The 23,491-nt window shown below is 46.4% G+C and overlaps 1 protein-coding gene and 1 long non-coding RNA gene across 2 annotated transcripts in view; one reads left to right on the top strand and one right to left on the bottom strand.

Annotated features, from left to right (window-relative positions):
• Window positions 1-13,659, bottom strand: part of MAP3K14 (mitogen-activated protein kinase kinase kinase 14) — a 40,138-nt gene extending 26,479 nt beyond the window's left edge. The window contains exon 1 of the mRNA XM_006217478.4: window positions 13,536-13,659. The gene's annotated coding sequence lies outside the window, so the exon portion shown is untranslated. The remainder of the gene's footprint in view (window positions 1-13,535) is intronic.
• A 384-nt stretch (window positions 13,660-14,043) lies between these two features.
• LOC116283681 (uncharacterized) overlaps window positions 14,044-23,491 on the top strand; it is a 33,765-nt gene continuing 24,317 nt past the window's right edge. The window contains exon 1 of the long non-coding RNA XR_012059729.1: window positions 14,044-14,163. This is a non-coding gene — a long non-coding RNA (uncharacterized lncRNA). The remainder of the gene's footprint in view (window positions 14,164-23,491) is intronic.

Here is a 23,491-nt window from a genome sequence, read left to right as displayed (position 1 = left end):
TCCTAAAGCACATGATGCCTGGGCTGAGTCTCAAGGGTTGGGCAAGAATTTCCCAAGAAAATGGAGAGTGTGTTCCAGGTAAAGGGAATGGTAAAAGTTAAGCAAGAGAGGTGAGACTATGTAGGAATCACAAACAGCTTGAAGTTGTTGGTGAGCAAAGCTTGTCGGGAGCTGCAGGAGATGAAGCTGCAGATGGAACTTAGGTACCAGATCATGGAAATGTGCTTGGTCCAGACACACCCCCAGGGTGAAATTCTCAGGATGGGGAGAGGAGTTTAATTCAGGAGCAGAGTTCTAGATGGAAGCACCTACAGGTAGGTAGATGGTGGGTGCTGGGTATTAAATGAAAACCCTGCCATTGGGATAGAACCCTCCCCTACCCCACCTGCCCAGCCTGGGCTGCCACAATCACAAGTTCCAGGCCTCTGGAAGGCTTGTTAATTCCTTCCCTTCAGCAGAGAGACGGAGAGGGCATTGGGACGTAGAAACAGACACAGGGGAAGGAGTACTCTGAGTGAAACTCAGCTGGAGGCATCTCAAAACATGCCTCCTGGCCAGACAGAGGCCTGCTTCCCAGGAGAGCAATTTCTGTGCAAGCATTTCCTGTTTAAGAGGATATGAAATGTGAATACACATTAATCATTAAAATCTTACAGGTCAATTATAAAAAGGAAAGCTGTCCTGCCCACAAAAGCTCAGTGTTGCTGCCAATTCCATAGATCAAACTGTCAGGTAAATGAAACGTATAGAATAAAATTTATGACTGTCCCTAATTCCCACCACACACCAGACAATGTTACCTAGCCCCACACGTGCAGAAACACTGCTGTCTACAGGTCCCTTCAGATGTCTAAGACATGATATCACCTCACATCCATGCTATTAGCGTGGGCCTTATCCACTTCCAGCCGCTCCCTGACCTCTCCCATCACATGCCGATGTGAAGCTAATCTAAACATTCTGTCCTTAAGATAATTTCAAGCTCAAAGACATCTGTTGGCTGTGCACTGCTTACAGGTCCGGCCCCAACTCTGTGGTTCATAATCTGACCACTGTTCCCCTAAACACAGGGTTTGGCTCTAGCCAGTCTCATCTCTCCACATCCACTGGCTACTCAAACCGACAGTGCTCTGTGTGCCTTGTCCTTGTGCGGGCTGCCCTGCACATCCTACTTGTCCTTCCCAGAAGCTCAGACCTTCCACCTCCAGGAAGTCCCTCCCAACAGCTCCACCTCACCAACGGCCTCCTCTTCTGACCACACCTGGTCTCCTTACTGTCCCCACCCTCACTCTCTTAATTCATCAGATGAAATAACATTGATGAAAGAACTCTAAAAATGATAAAGCATTATATAGCAAGAGAAGACAGCCATTTCTTGGGTGCACAACTCACAGAATTGCAATCAAGGCATGTAGCATGTAGAAATATGGGAACAAGAGATGCACAAAGATGTTCAGTGTACTTTGATAATAGTTAAAAACCCAAAGAAAAATGCCTAATTACAAGGGGACAATACTTATTAAATAAATCATGGTACATCCATTAAAAATGTTTACAAACAATATTTAACTATATGGAAAAGGCTTATAGGATACAATGTTAACAGGAAAAGGATACAGAATTATATCTAAGGTATGATCACACCCAGCATGTGTCTGTATATTTTACCAACATTTATAAAAATGCAGACACCCACCAGAGACATGCAGCAATGGTTCTCGCTTGGTGGTGTTTTAAAATTCTTTAGACTTTTCTAATTTTTCCACATTTTTTGCAGTGGGTGTATTACTTTTCTCAGCTTTCATTTTTTTTTTTAACAGATAATGTTTCCAAGTGATAAAAATAAAATTCAGAAAGGATATACATTGAGAAGTATAAGTCTTTCCCACCCTTCCCCATTCTTCTGAGGAGAACTCCATTACCAGGTTCCTACATATCCCTCTAGAGATGCTCTCTGTGGGGTCTGACTTTTACAGTGAAAACAAGCTACAACTGAAAAAGAGTCTCTTGGTATGGGAAGAGAATTTAGGAGGCATCCAGTCCACATTTGAGACTAGGGCTTCATAAATACGTGATGACTGCTTCCCCAACCCCGCATACACACCACCCACACTGGAAACCTTGCCAGAACCTCTGTGGCTCAGCAGTGAATTCTGGCAGCAGGGCCACTAAAACAGAAGCTGGAGATGGGCAAGCTGGCCCCTCCTGGTTTTGGTTTTCATTTTACTCCCTTTCTTGTTCTCCCTTGGGGACTGTAGGTTTTATCAGTTGTGACTCAAGCAGGAAGGTGCTCACAGATGGCTCTGCCAGCCGTCCTTACCTCTGACAGCCACTGCTTCCCCGCCTTTACTTACAACCAGCCAATGACAAGTGTATGTAGCAGTTATGACCTGTGCCAATGCCAGATGTAAGACGTGCTCATGGGCGCAGGTGGCCCCGTGAAGAGAGGGGTACAGCAGAACTGGGCCCGAGACAGAACCACCGTCCCCTCCTAGGCTGCTTATGTCAAGGGGTGGGATCTGAGGGCTGGTCCCAACCTGGGGAACCGGAAAGAGGCAAGTGTTTCTGGCTAATCTTTCCTCCCTTCCTTGTATAATATCTCACCCTGCTTTTTCCAAAAAAAAGAAAAAAAAATTTATTTTGTTTTCAAATAAAAATGTAATACTTGATCATTAAAAAAATTTAAGCAATATGAGAAGTGTAGAGAGAGAGAAAAAAATTTCTGCACTATTCCTTTCTCGCTGCAATGTAAGAAACACTTTAGTTTGATGTAAACTCCTCTAGTTCCATTACTGTACATGTACAAACATATGGTTTGGGACTATTTTTAAAATAAACACAGGATTATACACATGGAATATTCTACAAGTTGTTTCTTTCATTTAACAGTGGATTAGGGATAGTGTGCTGTCTCAGTGAGAGGTCTAGATTCATCTCATACTTTTAATGGTTCCGTAAGAGTCTATGTATGGTACAGATATACCATCATTTTTCCACCTATTCATCTATGGGTGGATTTTCAAATTGTTTCTATTTTTTCATTCTTATAAGTAATACTGTAGAAAAAAACCAAAACCTTTGTTCACTTCTTTGCACACTTGTACAATTCTAGGTAGTAAATTCCTGGGATTGAAATTTCTGGGTGACCCTTTTCTTAGTGGGCCCTCTCTTCTCTCCTGTTTCTATGTGTCAGGGAAGTAGGCAGCCTCCATCTGTTAAGGACAGGTCGTTACCAAACACAGTATTAGTTATTAGCTAGAAAGACTATCCATGCCCTCAAGGTGCTTATAATCTAGTTGGGGAGAATGGGTGTATGAATAAATAGATGATAAAGGAATCACAAAATGACCTTGGGATCAGAAGGGCCCTAGGAGTCATTTATTCCAACATATCACTTAATAATCCTGAGGGAGGGCCATCCAGCTACTTAATAGGATGGCCTTAGAGTCAAAATATCTGAGTTCGAAACTTAAGTCTCAACATTCTGGTGTGTAATCACCAGCAGATCACTTGTTCTGAGACTCAGGTGTCTCATCTGTTAAACCAGGATCCTCAAATCTACATTACAGGAGTTTACAGACAATTAAATACAAGAAACAATGTTTAAACGCCCAGTACAGTGGGTGCTCTAGAAACATTAGCAGAACCTCCAGTGAGAGGGAAGCTGTTACAAGCAGTCCTTTCCGTGACTGGAAGTGCCAGTTGTTTGACAGTCCTCGACTGTGCAGAGCTGAAGCCCACCAGCCAGCAGCCCACGTCAGGAGGAAGGTCTGGAACAGGGACTGTCCAAGGGGAAGGGGAGAACCCTGAGAGCAGAGAGGCAGAATCGGTGAGCAAGAAAAGGACCACCCATGAAGGGGGATGTTCTTTGAAGAGCATTCTGCATACACCATCCAGCCTCTCTCTGCTGGTTGTGCCTCAGCAGTGGATGGAATGAAGAATGACCCGCCAGTGCATGATGAACCAGGACCCAGCATTCCTTGGCAGTTAGAGCTGAAAACAGTTGTCCTGTGAACATCTTTGGGTGTTTTCAACAGACTGCTGCTATATGCATACATGTAATTATATGCTGATTGCCAATAATAATAAAAGTAATAATGGCAGCTAATATTGTTTGCTATGTATTAGGTACATTAGGTAATGTTTGCTCTCTATTAGGTATGCATTATTTCTTGAATCCTCATAATAATTCTAGTATCATTCCCCTTACATGGAGGAATAAATTGAGGCTCAGCAGATCAAGTAATTTGCCAAGGTCACACTGCAAGGGAGTGGCAGCATCAGGACTTGCACATGAGACTCTTTTATGTCAAAGTCTATACTCTTAACCATGACACTATATCCACTTTCAAATGATCCAAGCTTGAAAATATGGGGACCCAAGTGCAGAAGCTGCCACAAGCCAAAGGTTTGTTAGTGAGAAACCAAAGGACTGACCCAGGAGGAAGCATCTCAGTTAGGAAGCATAAACACAGCCAGCCTATGTTCTGGATAAAGCAACTTTAAAATGGTAGTGGGGAGCAAAGACTCCAAGCTGAGCATGTGACAGGCCCGTGTTCCCTAGCCCACCCATGTCCAGCATAGCTGGGCCCATCCCAGGGACCAATTCCACGACAAAGCTCATATTCACCATTCATTTTACAAAGCTGGCTCCAGGCTTCTTGAGCCTATTTTGATTTTTTTTTTTTAATAGCAAAGCCTTGAGCATCAGTTACTATCTTCATAAATATGGTCAGTACTTTGTCTCCAGGCCCCTGATATAGGGCATTCTACAAACTTTGAAAGTGTTACAATGACATTTTCAATTCAACTTTCAAAACCTTTGCATGAGGAGAGCCAAAAGCATATAGAAAAGATGCCACTGGGGCATCGCTGACCCACAGAGACAATTATGGAATTGGGATGCAGGAGAATGGGGGGTGGTCGTATTGAGGAAAAAACCCCCAAACATATGTGTACTTCATTTTACACAATAAACAGTAAAGAATTTTTAATGTATGCTATGTAAAAAAAATTTTAAGGGTCGCTGAAATCTGCAGGTTGGGGTGTTTGATGTAACTGAGTGTTCTGATTAAGTGGGGGCTGCAGTGTGTACGATTCAATTAACGACCAGTTTCCAAAGATCGCAGAGCCATAAACTGCCTGCGACACTAAACTCATATCAAACACAACTAGCTTTCTTTGATGAGTCAAAATGCACTTCTGGATCTTGTTAAGCCTTGAGGTCATCATTACAAGCAAGGTCTGGGCCTACCTGTGTTCAGAGACAGATAAAGACAGGCTCAGCCTCCCTGGGAGGAAAGAGGCTTCAAGTTCATTGTAGTTACTGGTGACTGGTTCTGAAATTGAGGAACTAGTTTGAGGAACTTCAGAATAAACAAGAAACCCAAACAACTCGGCTTTCCACACAAGGCTTCCAACGCAGAAGGGTAAGTGGAAGGAAGCACATGGTCCAGCTCTGCCCTTTGGCAGTGGAACCCTGACCATAACCTCGTCTCAGATGCTGCCCGACACATCCTTTGACAGATTGGCCTGAGTGAGCAGCTTGAAGACATGTCCCTTTCCAACACAAGGTCACATTTTTGTCCTTCCCCAGGAAGGGAAGAAAAGGCTTGGGACCTGTGGCATGACAGAGAATATTTGCAGGGGATCTCAGATCAATTCCTTGGGAAAGGACGGGGATTGTGAACCAGCCCATGGCCGTCTCATCCTCTCTCAGGCCAACAGGGCTAGAAGGAGTGTGGATTCTAGTCTTGCACTTTCACACAACAACAGATACTCGGCTAGCGGCTACCAGGCTCCAGGTGCCGAGCTGGCCAGAGCTGACGCAATGGTGACCAAGACCGACAAGGTCTGAAAGCTTTTGCTATTGTAACTCTGGAAGGGCCTTCCTGAAATGCTGAAGTCAGTTACTGAGAAGCACTGTCATGGGTCATTTGCCTACAACTCTGTCTGAGCAGCACCAAGCACAGTGGATCTGCCAGAGTGGTCACTGCCCTCTCTGTTGGAGCCTGGAAGGTTAGGATAAGCTGGCTGTGCCTTTAACAGCCCGCTATTATTGTCTGCTTCTGCTCTAAACTATGCACGAGCAGATTTCTACCGACGGTGCCTACACCTCTGCCAATGCGCTCCTTTCCCCCAGAGTGCTGAAGTTTCCAGATTGCTCTCAAGCTCCTATTCCAATTTGACCAGTGGTACAAGGCCCTGCGATGAGAGAGGTGCTGTACCCAGACACCTGCAGGATGGGGAGGTGGGGTTCCTCCCCTCTGAGGAGCTCGGACTCGAGCTGGAAAAGGAGGGCTACTGTCTGAGGGGACTTCCTCGCTCCCCTCCAGCTCCCACAGTCATGGTTCATGACACGGCACCTGGAACGTGTCTGCTTCCATGTCCATCTTCCTGCTGCCCTGGCGAGCTCATCAAGGGACAGCACCTCAGCTGTCCTTGTTTCAGATGCTGGCACCTACTAGAGCCTGCACGCTTGATCCACATGGCAAATATTCACTGGGGGAAAGGATGCCTGATTTACTCCTGAGAGACAGAGTGCCAATGGGCTGAGAGCCTGGCTGGCCTGGGAAATGAATGTCCAGATGGTCCAGTTACCTGGTAAGCTGGAGGGAACAAAGCCAGCTCTGTGCACAAGGGGTCACAGCTTGGGGGCTGTATTCTGACTGCACCCTAGCAAGAAGGTGTCATGCAAGCCAGCTACTAAGCCACCTTTGTCGTCCCCTCTCCTAAATGCTGCCCGGAGACCCAAATGATTTCCAATTCCTTGAGAAGATGACCTTTCTGAAGTGGACAGTATGGATCTGGGCTCAGATTTGCATATACATGCTAGATGGGAGGTGGTATGTATATCTCTGCCTTTTACATTTATCTCTGTAAAGCTGCTCCTGCCTCTCAAAGTACAGCATCTTTGGGTTGGGACTGTTGAGCATTGGCTCATGTTGCCTGGTTCATCTAACCAACTTCCTGGTCCAAAGGAGTCTATTTCAAATCTTAATTGGCAACAGCATCCTCATTTGAGGCTGGCAAAACCCCCTTCCTCCCAAGCCCCCTAGCTAGCCCGAGTATTGACCAGAAGACTAATTCTGGGCTGGTAAAGGGAAATGCTGATGTCAGCAGAAGCTGGGTGGTGGCTCTCAGATATAAGAGCTCTTTGCACCCTCAGGGGTCACCATCCAGATATGACATCAAGCCCTGCCTACAAGAAAGAGCCTCTTTACTGAGAGGAGCTCGATAGATCCAGCTGGAATGACGCCCAACTATTCTGGGTCTTCTGGCCCCCTGCATGCCATGGGCAACCTGATGGGAGAAAGATGCAGAAGAGCTTCTTGGTGCTCAGTGGGCTTGTAGCCTCACAATCAATCATTTGCAGTTCCTGAATTTCCACTTTGGCTAAGATACTGCCTGGTGAGGTAGGACAGTGCCCTACAAGTGTAGACAACCTTTGAGACTTCCGGGTAACCCTGCCCAGAATTGTATTTTCTTATCAACCTTTACCTCCTTTTGGTTACACGAACCTCATGGTACAAGAGAGCGTCAAATAAATAGCTTTCTGTTTACTTTTTCTTAGAGTCAGAGCAGCTGCTGCTCTGGCTTCCCCCTCCCTAGGTCTGGCAGAGCTTGAAGAAAGGCTGAGAGTGATGGAGTTGGGTGGGGATATGGAGGAGCTAGCTAAAACACACAATTCCCGCTCCAGGAGTAGTTCCTTTGTTCAGCGGCAGCAAAGCACAGTGAAAAGAGCCGGGACTTTAGTTCAGATTCTGCAGTTAACTAACTGTGTGGCCTTGGGCAACTCACTCAACTTCCTTGGGTCACCATTTTCTCTTTTGTAAAGTAGAGGAGTACACAAACGGTAATGATCATTTCCAGGCTGTAACTCAAATAGCTCTTTCTTGACAGAGCGGTTAAGGCCTCAGGTCACTTAGCCACGCCCACCCACAGTGACTGCTGGCTAGTCTAGATGGATGAGGTGTGGGTAGGGGACTGGAGAGAAGTCTGTGACAGACAAAGGAAACAAGGTAGTACTAGCTCTTCCCCTGTGGCTTCAATAAAGTCAAGCCCATCTGGTGGGGCGATCCTGTACATTGCTTAGAGATGTCCCTGACCATCAGCAGCTCAACGCCAACCGACTGGTCTAGAACAGACAGTCTGAACAAACTCTTTGCCTTGATGGACACCTGGTCGCAGCTTTAGTGGTAAGAGGGTCAGCAGAAGGCACAGCAACCAGAAACTAGGTGGAAGGGGTGGCCCAGGAGTTCCCTCCGCTGCTTCCTTCCGAGTGCAAACACTGGCTCTAGAAGTGTGGCAGGCTCGCAATTCCAAAGTTTCCTGAAATCCAGGATCTAATCAAGCCTTCTTATCACTGGAGTTCTTCAGAGCTTCCAACTCAGGTGGCAAAAAGGAAGACATGTAGGGAAGGCTTCCCCAAAAGGTACTTCATACCAAAGTATGGTATTTCTCTGATTTTTGCCAAGGGGTCTCCCGGCTCCCCAAAGCCAAAGGTCCCCTCCTGTTTCTTTGTTGACTATCACTGGAAGTGGGCCATTTTCCACCCTCAAGGTGGCTGGACGCAAGAGTGCAGTGACACTGCTGATCTGGGCTCTGTGCCCAGTTCACATGACAACCCCTCCCCCGCTAGAAGATCCATCTTTGTTAGTCGGCAAGCCCTGGACCCTCCGGTTTGCTTCTTTATCTCTGCCCCCAAAGGCCTTAGACTGAAATGACATGATCTTTGGCAGAGGACTCTCAACAAGGTCTGCTTGAGACTTCCTCTGCGACTGTGCTGGGGAATAAATCGCCTGTCACCTACACCCCTGCAACGGTGACTCACCTTCCAGAGAAAGTGCTCTGCTCACCTAAGTAAAGCTGCCTGGAAAATGACTAAGGCACCTATCAAATGCAGTCTGTGGGGCCAACCAGTTGTTGAGCTGGGTTCAGACACACTCTGCCTCTCACCTCCAGCCTGAAGTCAAGTGTGGAGCTGCCGTTCCAGGCCTGCTGGTTTCATTTTCATCTGAACCGAGCTCCACACGAGGCTTGACATCCGGTGATCTATTTTTTCTAAAAACTAGGTTCACTTTAGAAATGACTCTCTGGCCATGAAGACAGCTTCCCCAAGAGAAAACAAAATGTTATTTAAAGGGAACGTCAGTCTGATGGGAGCCTATATTTTTGTTTTGTATTAAGAAAGGGAAGAAAAGAATTTAAAATGTAATGTGAAACTTTTTTTTTCTTGGGTGATTTAAAGTGAAATCTGCAAGTCCCTGAGTGTGGATCCAGGGCCCCTAGACCTGGTACTGGCAAGAAGGTGACATATTCTAAGAGGAAAGGGCGGTGAGCTGAGGGTGCCACATGGTGGTGGGAACCCTGCCCCACAGAACCCAGATTTCCCCTCTAGTCTCCTAAACAAAGAAGAGTAAGTCCTTGTTGACTTCATTCTACACAGTATTTTCCCTTTTATCCCCTCCAGAGTTCAGGCTGGGACACACTTCACCACATGGGGGACATAGGAGAGCCCTGGCAAGGCCAGCTCTGCCTCTCACTCACAGTCCTGGGAGGGCGGAGGGTGCGCAAGGTGTAGGTTCACCAACTCTGACCAGGCAGAGCCAGGGCAGTTTCAGGCTCACTTGGAGGCCAGTGAGGATGGTGTTTAGTGTAAGATGGGGAGAACCTAACGGCTAAAACCTCTCAACAGAAGCAATGCTCCCCTGGAGGTTCTGCTGAGAAAATGACTCTGCCTGTCAGGCAGTCAGACCCTTTCTGACATCATCTTACAGAAAACAAGTCTAGTCAAAGTGGTAATCGGCAACTACTAGTACTGTGATTACTTCTACCGCCACCAACATTTACAGCCATCGTGTCCTGGGGCTTATTAAATGCTAGGCACTGAGCTCAGAATTTTACATATATTCTCTCATTTTCTACTCAAAACAACACCACGAAGTATTTTCAGACGAGGCACCCGATGCTTAGAGAAGTGAAGTGATTTGCCAGAGGCCACACAGGTAGACCTGGACCTGACTGACCCACGTCTATCTGACCCTACAGCCTAAACCCCCACATTTGACATGGAGACACCATGAGCTTACTCTTCAAATCACTTGAACACTGGGCTTTAACTTCTGCTGCATTTGTAAAATGGGGATAAGAAGACTTGCCCAGAGGATGTGCTGTTCATCTCTCAGACTTTTATTAATAATTATTATAGATAATAAATATCAACTGATAAATAATTGTTAACATTTATTAATATTAATTAACACTGTTAACATAAATAGATGGATAAGCAGCTATTATTAAGCAATTACCCTGGTTTAGTTACATTCAACAGTGACATGTTTTAGGAAAAAAACAACATCCTTTCATGAGTAAGTTAGTAGAAAAAGCAGTGAACTAGATGTCAAGAAACGTGGGTTTAGATTCTGGTCATGACACTGATTTTCTGAGTAATCTTATCCACTTTATTTCTCCTTACCAGGGCTCACACTCATGATCTTTGTCGCTGCCTTTCTTTACAGGAGTATTGTGAGAAAATAGAAAAAAAGGCTACTACCAAGTATTATTGCTCTTGATGCTATATAATTTCAAGGGATTTATATCAGAAGGATAAGAGATTAAAGGTTATAAAATAGCAAGAAAGGAAGGGGAGCTTTTAAACTAGAATACAAAAAAGGGCACAAAGGCCACTGAGGAAAAGCGACTTTGTCTCTGCACTGTCACTCAAGTAGTGGGACAAGGCCAGAACCAAAGACCCCAAATTCAACATACTTCAATGTCTCGCTCAGCTCAACTGAAATGCTCTACTACACAATTTGCCCTATGTTTGGCCTTCCATTTCTAATCTACTGCTTTCAACGTTTCAGTCAGCATCATCAAGTAAATGTGAGCCTTCACACGTGCATCACTTTAAACTCCCCTTGAAGATGCTCAACTCCCACTCCTTTCCCTGCCGAGAGAGCTTGGTGTGCACAGGCCAGAGGGGCTGGCTTCTCCTTAGAGCTCCCCAAATCCACTGACAGGGAATTGTCCCCGTTCCCGCCAATTTCATACAGGGTGCCATCAAAAGTGCCCACAAAGCTCAGATGTTTCCAGTTTAACTGAAATACTAAAATGGAGCAAACAGGAAGCATCAGACACAACTGCGGTAGTGACTTATTAATCATGAAAGCAGAATTTTAGTTGCATTTTAACCTTTTGCCAGGAAAAAAAAAAACAGCTCTGAGATGATGGAAGCCATTGGTACAAAGATGCTGCCTCTCTGTGTATCAAGTGGACTTACACTTTTAATTTAGGAATGAATTTGGTTTTAAGATTTCTTAACCGCCCTCCCAGAAAGAACATCTGTCAAGCCAATCAGCATGAACCTCTCAGCTCTTCATCAAGGCAGGCACTAGGAAAGCTCATGTGCTTTCCATTGAGACAGGAAAAAAAAATAGCAAATTAAAAGTGACTTCACAGGCCAAAGTGATAGGACATTCTTAAGAAGGTGCCAACAACAACAACAACAAAAAAACCCAGATTAGGTTTTACCTCTTTCACATCTCTACGAATCTCTCACTAGACCATGGCCAGGATGAACTGTTACCCCACACCAAAAAAAAATCACAACAGTTGCCTGGAGTTGGACAACCAATCAGGGCAAGCCTGCTTCTCAACATTAAATGATATACAAACACTCTAAGCTGATCACAATGGAGTCAGTGTTCAACAGAAGAACCAAAATGAGGAACCAAACCTCCATCTGTTGAGGCGAAATGGCCAACCAGACATTTTTGTTTAATTTTGCTCATTTGGCAGGGTCTCTGCCTGTGGTGCCGCTCCCACAAACTCTAACAGACAATACCAGGGGCAAAAAACCCCCTTCAGAATTGCTCCTTATACTCTGAAAACAGTCAGAAGATGACCTAAAGCTTGGCAGCTTATTGTTGTCCGATTTCACAAAAGTACTGGAACATATACCTGGGTATGTATTTCTAAAATTAAAGTCAGAGACTACTTTTATTTTGAGGCCTTCTGAGAAGTTCACCACACCCTTCAAAATAAACGAGGATGTCTTAAAGTTGTCTGAAAAACTCAGAGGTCTGGCATAGCTCCACCAAAGGAACTGACTTTGACATCACTTAAGAAACATCGAAAGTAAATCCAACCACTTTGTAAGTAAGACAAGCACCTGTCCTCTCATGTTAAGAGTATAAACACTACCACACCACACGCTTCTCCCTCTGTCCTGCATTTAAATCCTGTAATGTGGTCCTAGTCCAGGAGAAGGAGCCTAGGAAAGACTCCAGTGGCCCAAGCTCCAGTCCTCACCCTGAGTCCTAGCTGTGAGGCATTAGGCAAGATCTATTACCCACCACCCTCTCCCCACATATACTTGCCTCAGGAGTCTCACCTCTAAAACAGGAGAATACTGTCCTATCACACAGACATCTGAAGGAAAAAGGTTACAGGTATGAAGACACTAAGTAAAAAAACACATCACTAATGCTCGGATACGATCTCCCTCTAATCTTTCGGAAAGACCATGTTTCTAGTCAAGGGGTTTTCAACATTTTTCCTGGAATAAACTTCAGCCTGCTATTTTGTATGAGGCCCCACCTCTTATCAGTTAATTTCACTTGCTTTTAGACTTCTTAATCAAGGAACCCATGTTCATTATGCTCCAGTTAGCAAAAGTAATTTTGCCATTTACACCACTGATTTCTGTATCTCTTCTCCACTCATTCCCCAGTCCACCCTTTAGGACTAAGAGCAACATTTTAACTTCAATTAGGAAAAAAACTGCTTTTGCTGAAGTAACCCAGCACCAAGGAGGTTCCCAGGCACTGTACAAGTGGCCTCTTTCTGCCTGGTCCAGGGTGGTTGCAGGCTGCCAGGGCCACGATGGGCTTCCAAGATGGTATGGTTATCTAAGCCAACAGATAAAGTCCTAAGTGGAGCGGACAGAAAAATTACAGAGGGGTCGGGGAAGGAAGAGGATGCTGCGAGTGGCCAACACTGCTCCCCAGGTGCCAAGGGCAGGCTCTGCCTCTCCTCCCAGGCTCGGGGTGTGACCTGAGAACTTCCCAGGGAAGGCCGGAGGGTTTCACTGCCCGGGCAGGTGGGAGAGATCCGACGCATCTGGCAATTAGGCACCTTCTGCCCGGTGCCAAGCTGAGTTCCCATCCTGGGAGACAACCAGGGAACGGAGCTTGAGGGGCAGGCCTGGCAGTAGGGGCAGCAGAGCGTGGGGGAAGGCGGGTGCCGGGGAAGGGGAAGCAGGGCGCCCCTGCGCGCGCTTCGGGCCAGCGTGTGGCCTGCGGGTGTGCGGGGTGAGCACGGCGTGCGACCGTGGCCCTGGCAGCGAGCGTGAGGGCAAGCCGGCACCCCGCCGCCAAGGCGGAGGGCCGGCGCGCGAGTGGGTCTGACCCGCCGCGCCGCCCACCCCCACCATTCCGGGGTGGCGGGCCAGGCCTCAGCCCAGCTCCGGACTGAGGAGCGACCCATCCCCCTGCCCCTCGCTCCGGAGCTCGGAGTACCGCCCAGTCACCTACCGGCCGAGCGCCGATCTCCCCCACCAGCGAGTGTAGCGCTCCCCTCGGCAACGCTCTCCCGCCGCTGGTAGCCGACCGCGGCTCTCTGGGCCCACGATCGTCCGGCCCACGGTCGCCCCGCCCCACCTCGGCCCCGCCCCCTTATCGCCTTCCCGGCCGCCCCCGGGGCCACGCCTCCGCCGACGGCTGCAAATTTACCTCGCTTCGCGCCTTCTTGCTTTGGCCGAACCTAGACCCTTGGCCCCGCCTACTCCCGCAATCTAACCAATGAGCCAGCTCATCCCAGCCAGTTCCATCCTACCGCCCCAAGCAACGATTGGTTAACGAGGCCTCGTTTCCAGAAAAGGGCACTATTTCCGGACAGTGTTTATAGAGAAGAGATTGCTGGGCGGAGAAGGGATTGACAGAAGGCGGAGGCGGCCGGGGTGTTGGTTTAACTACACATGCGCGCTCGACTTCTGGCAGTCTTACGGGTTAAGTTCTGGAGGTTACGGGAAGGAAGGGCGATTGTGCGCATGCGTGGGCACTCCCCAGCCTCAGACCTGGTTACCTAGGAGACAGCGAGGCGCGGTCTCTCCCGGGTTTTGCTGTGCTTTCTCTTTGCTCGAGGCCGTGGCGGCTGAGGCAGGTGTGTGTGCGGCGGGGGGCGACGGGGAGGTTAGAAACACTTTTAGTGAGTACTTACTGTGTGCCCAGCGCTGTAGTCTCTGAGGATAAGAAAGTTTCTAGTGCTTGCCCCCGAGAAGCTTGGGGAGCTAAAGGCCTACACAGGTCAGACCTGGATAGGTCTGATGAGAAGGTACGGCTGGCTCTTTCCAAAGCCTGGGAAGCAACGTGGTGTGAAGCATATCCTCACGGGGTTTACAGCTTACGGAGCCTGGAAGAAGACTAGAGCTTTATTTATTTAAAAAAAAAAGAAAAAGAAAAAGGACTTGAAAGAGTGGTCCTGAGCAGGTCTTTTCTCCAACACTTTCAGAGATGGGGAATAAGCACCCAGGTGTCAACAGTGCTTGTCTGGAGCGGGGACAGGGGGGAAGTGGTTAGAAAAGGTATGGATATTTTTTCTTTTCTAACTTTTGCTTTTCCGTATTTTCCAGTGCTTCCACAGTGTGCTTGTATTTTATTTATAATAAAGAAAAATTCTACACTTAAAAAATAGTTTGTAAAATAATAGATATGCTCCTCCCTGGGTACCCCACCCTCCTCAGTGGTCTACAGCAGGCAGGTGTGGTAAGTGGCTCTAGCAGTAGAGTTAGGCAGGCCCCATCCAGGGCTGTCTGGGGAAGTAAGAATTACCCCATCTCTGGAAGTGTTGGAGAGAAAAGACCTGCTCAGGATCACTTTTCAGACAGTCCTTCATAGCCCAAAGCCTGTTTCTGGAGATCTGCACCCAACAGACATCTTCATTGTGGGGGAATACCGAAGACAATTCATTTAGACAGAAAACTTACAATATAAGGGCCTCACCCACTCACTCAGGCCATAAATAAGTTTTCTTTGGCTGGCCCAATTTTTTTTTTTAATTTGAACTTGAGCAGAGCCTGCAGTTCCTCACTGTCCCTGCCGCCATTGTCTTACACCCAACCACTTAACCTTCTGTCATCTGCCTGGCCACTGAAGCATTTGTGGCTATGCTCCCAGTAGAGACCATGCTTTGGAGCTGGACAGTCTCTGTTGCATAAACTGGCCGTGCTACTAACTGGCTTGGGAGATGGTGGGCAGGAAAGAAGCTGGTGACCCTTAAAACTGCTTCAAACCCCAGGGTTTTCATTTCAGTGACTCATAGGGAGGGTTACAGGTCAGTATCAGCAAGCCTGAATTTAGGGCTTGCCTCTTCCACCACCTGTTTGCCTCTGGGCACACCACTTCTCAGGAAAGATGTGGGCACAAGGCCAGAGTCTGCAGACATCCCCTGGCTCACCTTTGCCTTCTCTGTCTTTCACCATTCCTTCTTCACTACTCTTAGTGCCCATGTACCCAGCTTCCCTTGATACTTCTCTGGGTCCCTGGCACACCCCACCCACCCTATCAAGATTCTGTCTTTAAATCTATACACTAACAATGTGTATTAGTGGGAGAGAGTGAACGTGTTGACTCAAAGTTACAACTCCCAAGAAGGAATTTCACATCAGGTTGCAGGAGGGAAACAGACCTCTACAGGTTAGTGAGGAAGATATTTGGGACCAGCAGGGCCTCGTGGTTTCAGCTACTTTTCTCAGGCCTTTCAAGCTCCGCTGAGTGTGGGGTGAGGTAAGAAACAACATAACACCCAGCCTGAGCAACGTGGAGTCTCTGAGCCTTGAAATGCTGGCACCTTCTGGAAGGAGAGCTTCATGGCAAAATTACTTCCTTCCAGCCCAGCCAACAACCTGAGACAGTTTCTAGCCCTGAGTCACTTGTGCAGCCTCAGCTCTGCTTTAAATAAAATAAATTGACATTTATAGGGTGACTCACACCTGGAGCAGTGAGCTAGGTTCTCAGCCATCAAAGATTTCCACATCCCACCCCAGTGGTTCAAGTCTGGAAATGGAAGGGCAAGACTGTGCTCTTCTGAAAAGAATAGCAGCTTCTGTTTTTTGAGAGCTTATGAAAAATAAACTGGATATTTCTAAGTGCTTAGTATGTGTAATAACCTCTCTGAATATTCGGTCCTGTGCAGGGTTTTCCAACCTGGCACTCTTAACATTTTGGATTGGATAATTGTTGTGGGGGGCTGTCATTACATACTGTAAGATGTTTAAGAGTATTCCTGGCCTCTGCCCACTAGTTGCTAGTAACACCATCCTCCTACACCCAGTTGTGACAATAAAAAATATCTTCAGATATTGACAAATGTCCCAAAGAGAGCAAAATTTCCCCCAGTTGAGAACCCTTGAAGTCTAACCGCATAGAAAAGGTACTAATATTATCACCCCCATTTTACAGATGAATAAACTGAGGCTTAGAGAAAACTAACTTGCCTAAGGTCACTTTGCTGTAATAGAAGACCTGGGATTCAAACAAGGTGTGACTCAGAGCTCCTGTTCTCCTGCATATGGGACTCTGCAAAGAGACTGTGGGCTTCAAGGAGCGAATTGCCCAATCACTTCTGTTGAAGAGTGATGAAGAGTGAATGAATTTTGTGCATCAGTGAGAGGTTGCTATTCTTGGATCATTTCTCCTTTTCTGTTTGCTTTGGAAGCAAGGAAATTAAATTCTGATTTTTATTGACTTAGCACAGTTCATGGTACCCAGTCATGTCTAGTGAGAAAGTGGCTAGTGATTCATCTGTGCGTCTGTGGATCTTAGGGCCCCAGATTCTTGTGCAATTCTGAAATTATGCTTGAGAAGAACTCAGGTGTGAGGTTGAGATCAGAGATGACTTGAGGGGGTTGGGGGTGGATGTTCCTGAAGGAGAGGCAGTTTTACCTTCTCCAGCAGGGGCCTGGCCAAGGCTACAGCTGTTGTGCTGTCACTGCCCTCCTGGGCTTGGACCTGCCCCATTGCTGCCACCCAGTCTAGAGGTTTAAGGAGGGAACAGGGAGGCAGGAGAGGGAATGGATGCAGGCAGTGATATGCTGGAGCTCTCTTCCTATCCTGTGATCAGGACCTCATGTCGCTTGAAATCAGACATCATGGGTTTATACCATGGAAATTGGCAAACAGTATAAACCAGGGCTACTTACCCCCAAGCTGGTGGTTAAACATTTACCAGCATGCCACTGCATGCAGATTCTGGATCCTGATTGCTCCTCACCAATTCTGCTCCACATGGGGAGGTGAAAGGGGGCATGGTGAACCACAGAGCTATGGGACAAGTGGAAGAGCCATGGTGAGGAGAAAGGTGCCCATCTCCACAAAGGATGGAGCTGCCTGGGTGGGGGTCTCTGGAGCACTGGGCAAAAATGACCTTACCAAGAGCAGGTCCTGGCATACCTTTCTCAGACCCTTCCTGGCCTTAGGGAGCTGTGGGTTAAGGCTTGACTCAATACTTCTCACTTCCTGATTGGTTATCCCCTCCTAACGCACCTCCCTGCCTCTGGTCTCTTGACACCATCCTCAAAACTTCTGGTGGATCATGTGTTCCAGCCTCAATGTTCCCACATCTCCTGCCCTTCAACTCCTCCCCTTTAACTTTTCTTCTCAACCTCCAAATGTGGTCAAGTCTCCTCCAGCCTAAAAACAGACTAGTAAAGAAAAAAAACCCCTTCCCCTGTCCTGGCTTTCCCCTACACTATAACCTTCTTTTCTCTCTCAACCTCCAAACTTCTTGGTACCCCTGGTGTCTGGTTCATCTCCCACTTGCATGTACCTGCTGCAGTCTGGTTTCTGCCCACCAGCCCCTCTCTCTGTGACTCTTACTAATTGCTTTTGATTCAGATGACTTTGTCTCAGCTCCACCTGCTACCAGGCACAGATGTGATGCTCTGAGCACCTACCAATCAGGCCCTGGGGAGGGAGTGCCGGCCCTCCAGGCCCTGCCCTGCCGTTAGGGAGCTTCCTATCTAGTGGGTGGGCAGACTTTGAACCAAGTGACTACAGATGAGGACTTAAGTCATGATGAGGATAATGAGAGGATGGACAGGGCATACTGTATCAGGCAGGGCCCAACCAAGGAAGCAGAACTCACTCTTAGTTTTTAAACGTGAAATTTAATGCAAGGGGTGGGTTACACAGAATGGAAGAGCTGAGAAGCTCAGGAGAAGATGGTGAGGTAACCAGAAATCCACTATTAGTCTTGGGTTGGAGGGACTTGAGGGCAAAGCAGTATAATCAGTGGCTGAGGGCCAGGGTCACTTGGAAGAAGGTGGAACCACAGAGGAGAGACAATCCACTTCCACTGAGGTAAAGATTATCCTTTCCTTCTACCTTCCACCCTCTGGTCTCCTGCCAGAGCCTCTCATTGGCCCAGGACCTGCAGAGGTCAGTCACCTGCAGTGCTAAGCAGAGAAGATGAGAACTGGATGGGAGGGCAGTAGCCTAGGACCATCACAGATATGGGATGCAAGAGAATGAGGGGGGACTAACTTAGTGGAGGGGGCTCAGAAAAGGCTTCCCTGGGGAACTAAACTGAGACTGAAAGGTGAAGGAGAGTTAGAGGAGAAAATATTCCTGGCAATCACTGGCATTTTTTGAAGACAACTTTTTTTAGAGCATTTTGAGGTTCACAGCAAAATTGAGCAGAAGGTACAGAGATTTCCCATCTACTCCCCACCCTCACACATGCAAAGCCTCCCCCATTATCAACATCCCCTACCAGAGTGGCACCTTGATTACTACTGATGAGCCTCAATTGACACATCATAATCGCCCAGAGTCCACAGTTTAAATTAAGTTTCACCCTTGCTGTTGTACATTCTGTGGGTTTGGACAAATGTATGATGACATGTATCCATCATTATAATATCATACAGACTACTTTCATTACCCTAAAACTCCTTTGTGCTCTGCCTATTCATTCTTTCCTCCTCCCATCCCGCCACCCCTGAACCCTGGCAACCGCTATTAGTTTTACTGTCTCCATAGTAATAAATAAATAAATTGTGATATATCCAGACAATGAAATATTATTCAGTGCTAAAATGAAATGAGCTACCAAGCGTGAAAAGACTTTAATGCATATTACTTAGAAGACTTAAATGCGTATTACTAAGAGAAAGAAGACAATCTAAGGTTATATACTGTATGATTCCAACTATATGACATTTCTGGAAAAGGTAAAACTATGGAGACAATAAAAAGGTCAGTGGTATTCTCTTGCCCCATCTCTTCCTGAGGCTTCACAGATACTTTACTTTCGATTTCCTTCTCCCATTCTTAAAGATTGAGGCACACCCCCAAGTTTTAGTCCTAAGCCCCCCACTTCTCTGCACTTTCTCCCTTGGAATTCTCATCCAGTCCTGACTTCATTCAGTCATTCCGTAAACATTAATTCCATAAACATTAATTAATTAAACATAGTGTGTGCCAGGCATTGATTAGGCTCCTGGTAACACAGAGAGATGAATGAGTCATAAGGCCTGCCTTCAAAGAGGAGACGGGCAAAGTTGCAATATAACATGGAGGGTAGGATGTCCTGGGTGAGGTAAGAACACATAGAAGAGATCAAAGAAGGCTTCATGGAGGAGGTTGTGCTTGAGCCAATTTCTGCCAAGTACACTAGCAGTGAGCCAGATGAAGGAGGTGGGAAAAACATTTAGGTGGAAGGAATAACATGTGCAAAGGCACTGAGACTAGGGGCACGACAAGGCACATTTGGGGAACTGGGTGTGGGATGTGAGGGATGAGGTGAAAGAGAGCCTCAGTCTGGCCCTGTAGGCTGTGATCTGAATTGCAGTGGGCCTTGTAGGCCATATTTAGTAGGCTGGGCTGGGGAAAAGACATAACATTCCCAGAATGCAATTTTAGAAACATTTTTCTGTCTGCATTATGAAAGGTTTGGGGTGGTGGAGCAGGCTACAGAGTGGGAGGCTGCTTGGGGGCTTTCAATACAGGTGAGATATCATGGAGGGCTAGACTAGGGCAGGGCAAGGGGATGGGGACCCAGGACAGGTTAGCAAAATACAGAAAGATTCAGAATTGAGAAAATAAGTTGGATGGTAGGGTGTGGATGGAGGATGGGAGGGGTGAGTCTGGGATCATACTGCTGAGGTCAAGAGTCATAGGAGGAGACAGGTTCTGGGAGAAGAGAAGTGTCAGCTTTGGTTATAGTGTGTCTGGGGTGTGTCTGGCCCCATCAATTATCCTTCTTGACTATTGACTTTCAAATTAACACCTTCAGCTCTGACCTCAATCCTGAGCTCCAAACTGTAATTCCCAGGGGCCCATAGGGCATTTCCACTCTCTAGCCACCTGTCATCTCCAACTCTGCGTGGTCCTCCAAACCTGTTCCTTGCCCACCTCTTTCTACTGATGACATCACCATCAACCCCAGGAGTCTTCATTCCCTCCTCTTGCCATCTCACCTTGAGCCATGTTGATTCTCTCTGTAATGCCCTTTGTGTCTGTGCCCTCCGTTTGGCTCCCCTTTCTGCCAGTGCCCTCGTGATGTCTTGCTGTTTCCTCTTGCTTCCTGTCATTTTCATTCTGAGTCTTCCTACTCTGTTCTGTTACTCCCTTGCTCAAAACTCTCAGTGGCTCCCCATTGTCTCCTGATAAAGTACAAGCTTGTTATCTGGCTCTCAAGACCCCCACTTAACTTTTTTTGCTCCTAATTTTTACAACTTCCCAGCGGACACTCTTCTGTACTACTTACCATTGCCCCAAACCTCCTAGCGTCTTGTGCATCCAGGCCACAGGCTGTCCTGCAGACTGAAATGCAACTCTTCTGCCTCTAACCATCAAATCCCACCCATTCCCTCAAGGCCCCGATGAAATGCTTTCTCTCCAAGCACCGCATTTCCCAGTTCATTGCCTGCCTCTTCTCTAACACTTAGCAAGCACCCTGAGACAGCTTTTAATCACCATGCAGTGGGTTGGTATTTGGTAAATGTGTGTTGAACTGAATTGGCTCAAAAACCATTCCTCAGATCAAGAACCTGCTGTGGCTCCATCACTTCAGAAGCCTGTTCCTAGTGGCTTCCCAGGGTCTATCTTAGGTATTTAACCTTACTCCCTGACTGTTCCACCAAATATGTCTCTCATTCAACTTGAACTCAATGCTAGAAGTGTGAAAGATATAAAAATGAATAATCTTTCCTCCCTTCCCTTATCTAGCAGGGTGGATAAACTATGCATTCTGGTAGCTAACATAATATTAGCTTAAAATAATGTCTTTCACTCACAGGGTATCCTGCTATCCTTCTTTAAGATCAGAATTCTAATTTTGTTCACTGTGGTAACTGCTCAATTTTAAATGCTTCCTGGACTCCCTTGCAGCTAGTATGGCTAGGTGACAGAATTCTGGCCAGTGAGATGGACATGAAGTCTCTGGGTGGGGCTTCTAGGAAAACTTGCTATGGAGGACCAGCCCAGCTGGCACATGTCCTTTTGTCTTTTGTCCCTTGTCTTATCGTCCTTCTTCAGCCTGGAGGTGTAGCAGCCAGTGTTTGAGCATAAGCATGAAAATTTCATTCCCTGATGGCAGAGCAGAAAGCTAGATGGTCTTTGAGTCTCAGATGGCCTCATGGAACCGTCATACAACCAAGGACTTCCCACCTCCCAGGGTCTGCTGACCTCCAGCTCCTGGCTACCTGATGAAGTCACTGCAGTTGGGTTTCTGTTAGATGCAATATTGACTGGTATGACAAGATATATAAAATTTATCCAACTTGAGAATTCCCAACAGTGAAAAATGGCCCCAGAATTAAATCACACTGTGTCAGGCACCTAGTATATGATGGATAATGAGCTTATGCTTATGAGGGATTGTGTAACACATGGGAACAGTAGAGAAGGACAGGTCTGTAGCCTAGGTCAGTTGAGAATTCCACTCCTAGTTCCCAAGAAAGAGAGCCTTGCCTGGGAACAGCCGTGGAAGGAGATGAGTGACTTAATGGACTGGAGAAGGTGTTGGAAATGTCAGCCAAGGACTGAGTGGCTCCTGTGCTGATGAACCAGTCAGAACCAAGATATGTTTTACCTAGTTAAGATAAAAGATGCTCAAAAAATTAGGTGGAGGGAAAAACTCAGAGATTAGAACAGATGTCAGTCTGTGGAGATGTGAGTGCTTTCACAAGATCTGTGCCATCTGGGCAGAGCTTTCCTGTAGACCCACAGTGGGCACATGATTCCCCAGTGGTGACTGGACAGTGTGTGGTGGCCCATAGCTCCCAGCAACACTGGATCACATACTGAGAAAGTTCTTCTGTTTCCAGTTCTTTTTTTTTTTTTCAAATTTGTCTATTCCTTGAATAATTCATGTGTGCACTTACTACAAATTTCAAAAGAGTGTGTTTCTCCCACCTCTGGCCCCAGATTCCATGATTTTGAAGCAACCATTCAAAAATACAGTTTCTTCCAGATATGTTTTATGCATCTACAAACACATAAATTCATACAGCCCCTTTTTAAACAATTTATGGAAACATGCTTTACACAACAGCTCTGTACTTTGTTTATTTCACTTGCCATATCAGTGAGTTCCATATTGTAGGTACTGAGCTGCCTCATCCTATTCCATTGTATGGCTGGTGTATAAGTTACCTGGTCCCCTATTGATGGACTTACTGTTTCTAACCATTTCCTGTTATAAGAACTGTTGCAGTAAATATTCTTATACCCATTTCATTTTTCATATTAATTAATCCATGCATTCAACAAATGTTTATTGAGCATCTGCTACGCACCAGGCCCACTCTGGGCACAGGGGGTTGGGGCATAGAGTAGTGAGCATGACCGACCCAGTCCTTGCATCGCAGAGCTGCCATTCCACAGTGGAGGAGAGCCACAGGATAAATCCCTAGAAGTGAGTCACACTTCCTTTCAACTCTTCTAATGAAGTCAAGAAGGAAATCTCACTTTGGTGAGAAAGTCTCACTTTAGTGCCAGTATGTCTTTAATACTACCGCTCTCTAATACTTGTTAATCTCTTTGAGACCCAGAATGTTGGTCTCAGGTTAGATTCTTTGGCAGGCCCCAGAGTCTAGCTAGAGTTTAATAATAATGTTTGGTTTTTATTGAATTTAGTTTTACATAGATTTTCCACCTACAGTCAAAATATGAAGGTTCCTTTCAAAATAATTAAAGTAAAAAAAAAAGGTGAGTCCATTTAGAGAAGAATGTTAAGGAAATAACATAGGTGAGAATTCAGAGGTGGCAAAAACCCATGAAGGTGACATCCCAGTGACTGAGGTTAAGAAATCACTGATGGAAACAAAGCCAGGAGAAGAGATGAGGCTTTTTATACTGTATTTGATGTTGATTTTTGTTTCCTCACCTATCTTTGGTATTGAAATAGCCTTGCCTCCATGTTTCTTCCTAGGCAGCTTGTTTATCATTTATAATTTACTTGGTAATTCTTATGGTTAGATTTCACT

This window comes from Vicugna pacos, chromosome 16 (genome assembly GCF_048564905.1).
Source record: "Vicugna pacos chromosome 16, VicPac4, whole genome shotgun sequence".
Classification (NCBI taxonomy): Eukaryota; Metazoa; Chordata; class Mammalia; order Artiodactyla; family Camelidae; genus Vicugna; species Vicugna pacos.
This window is presented reverse-complemented; position numbering and strand designations above follow the sequence as displayed.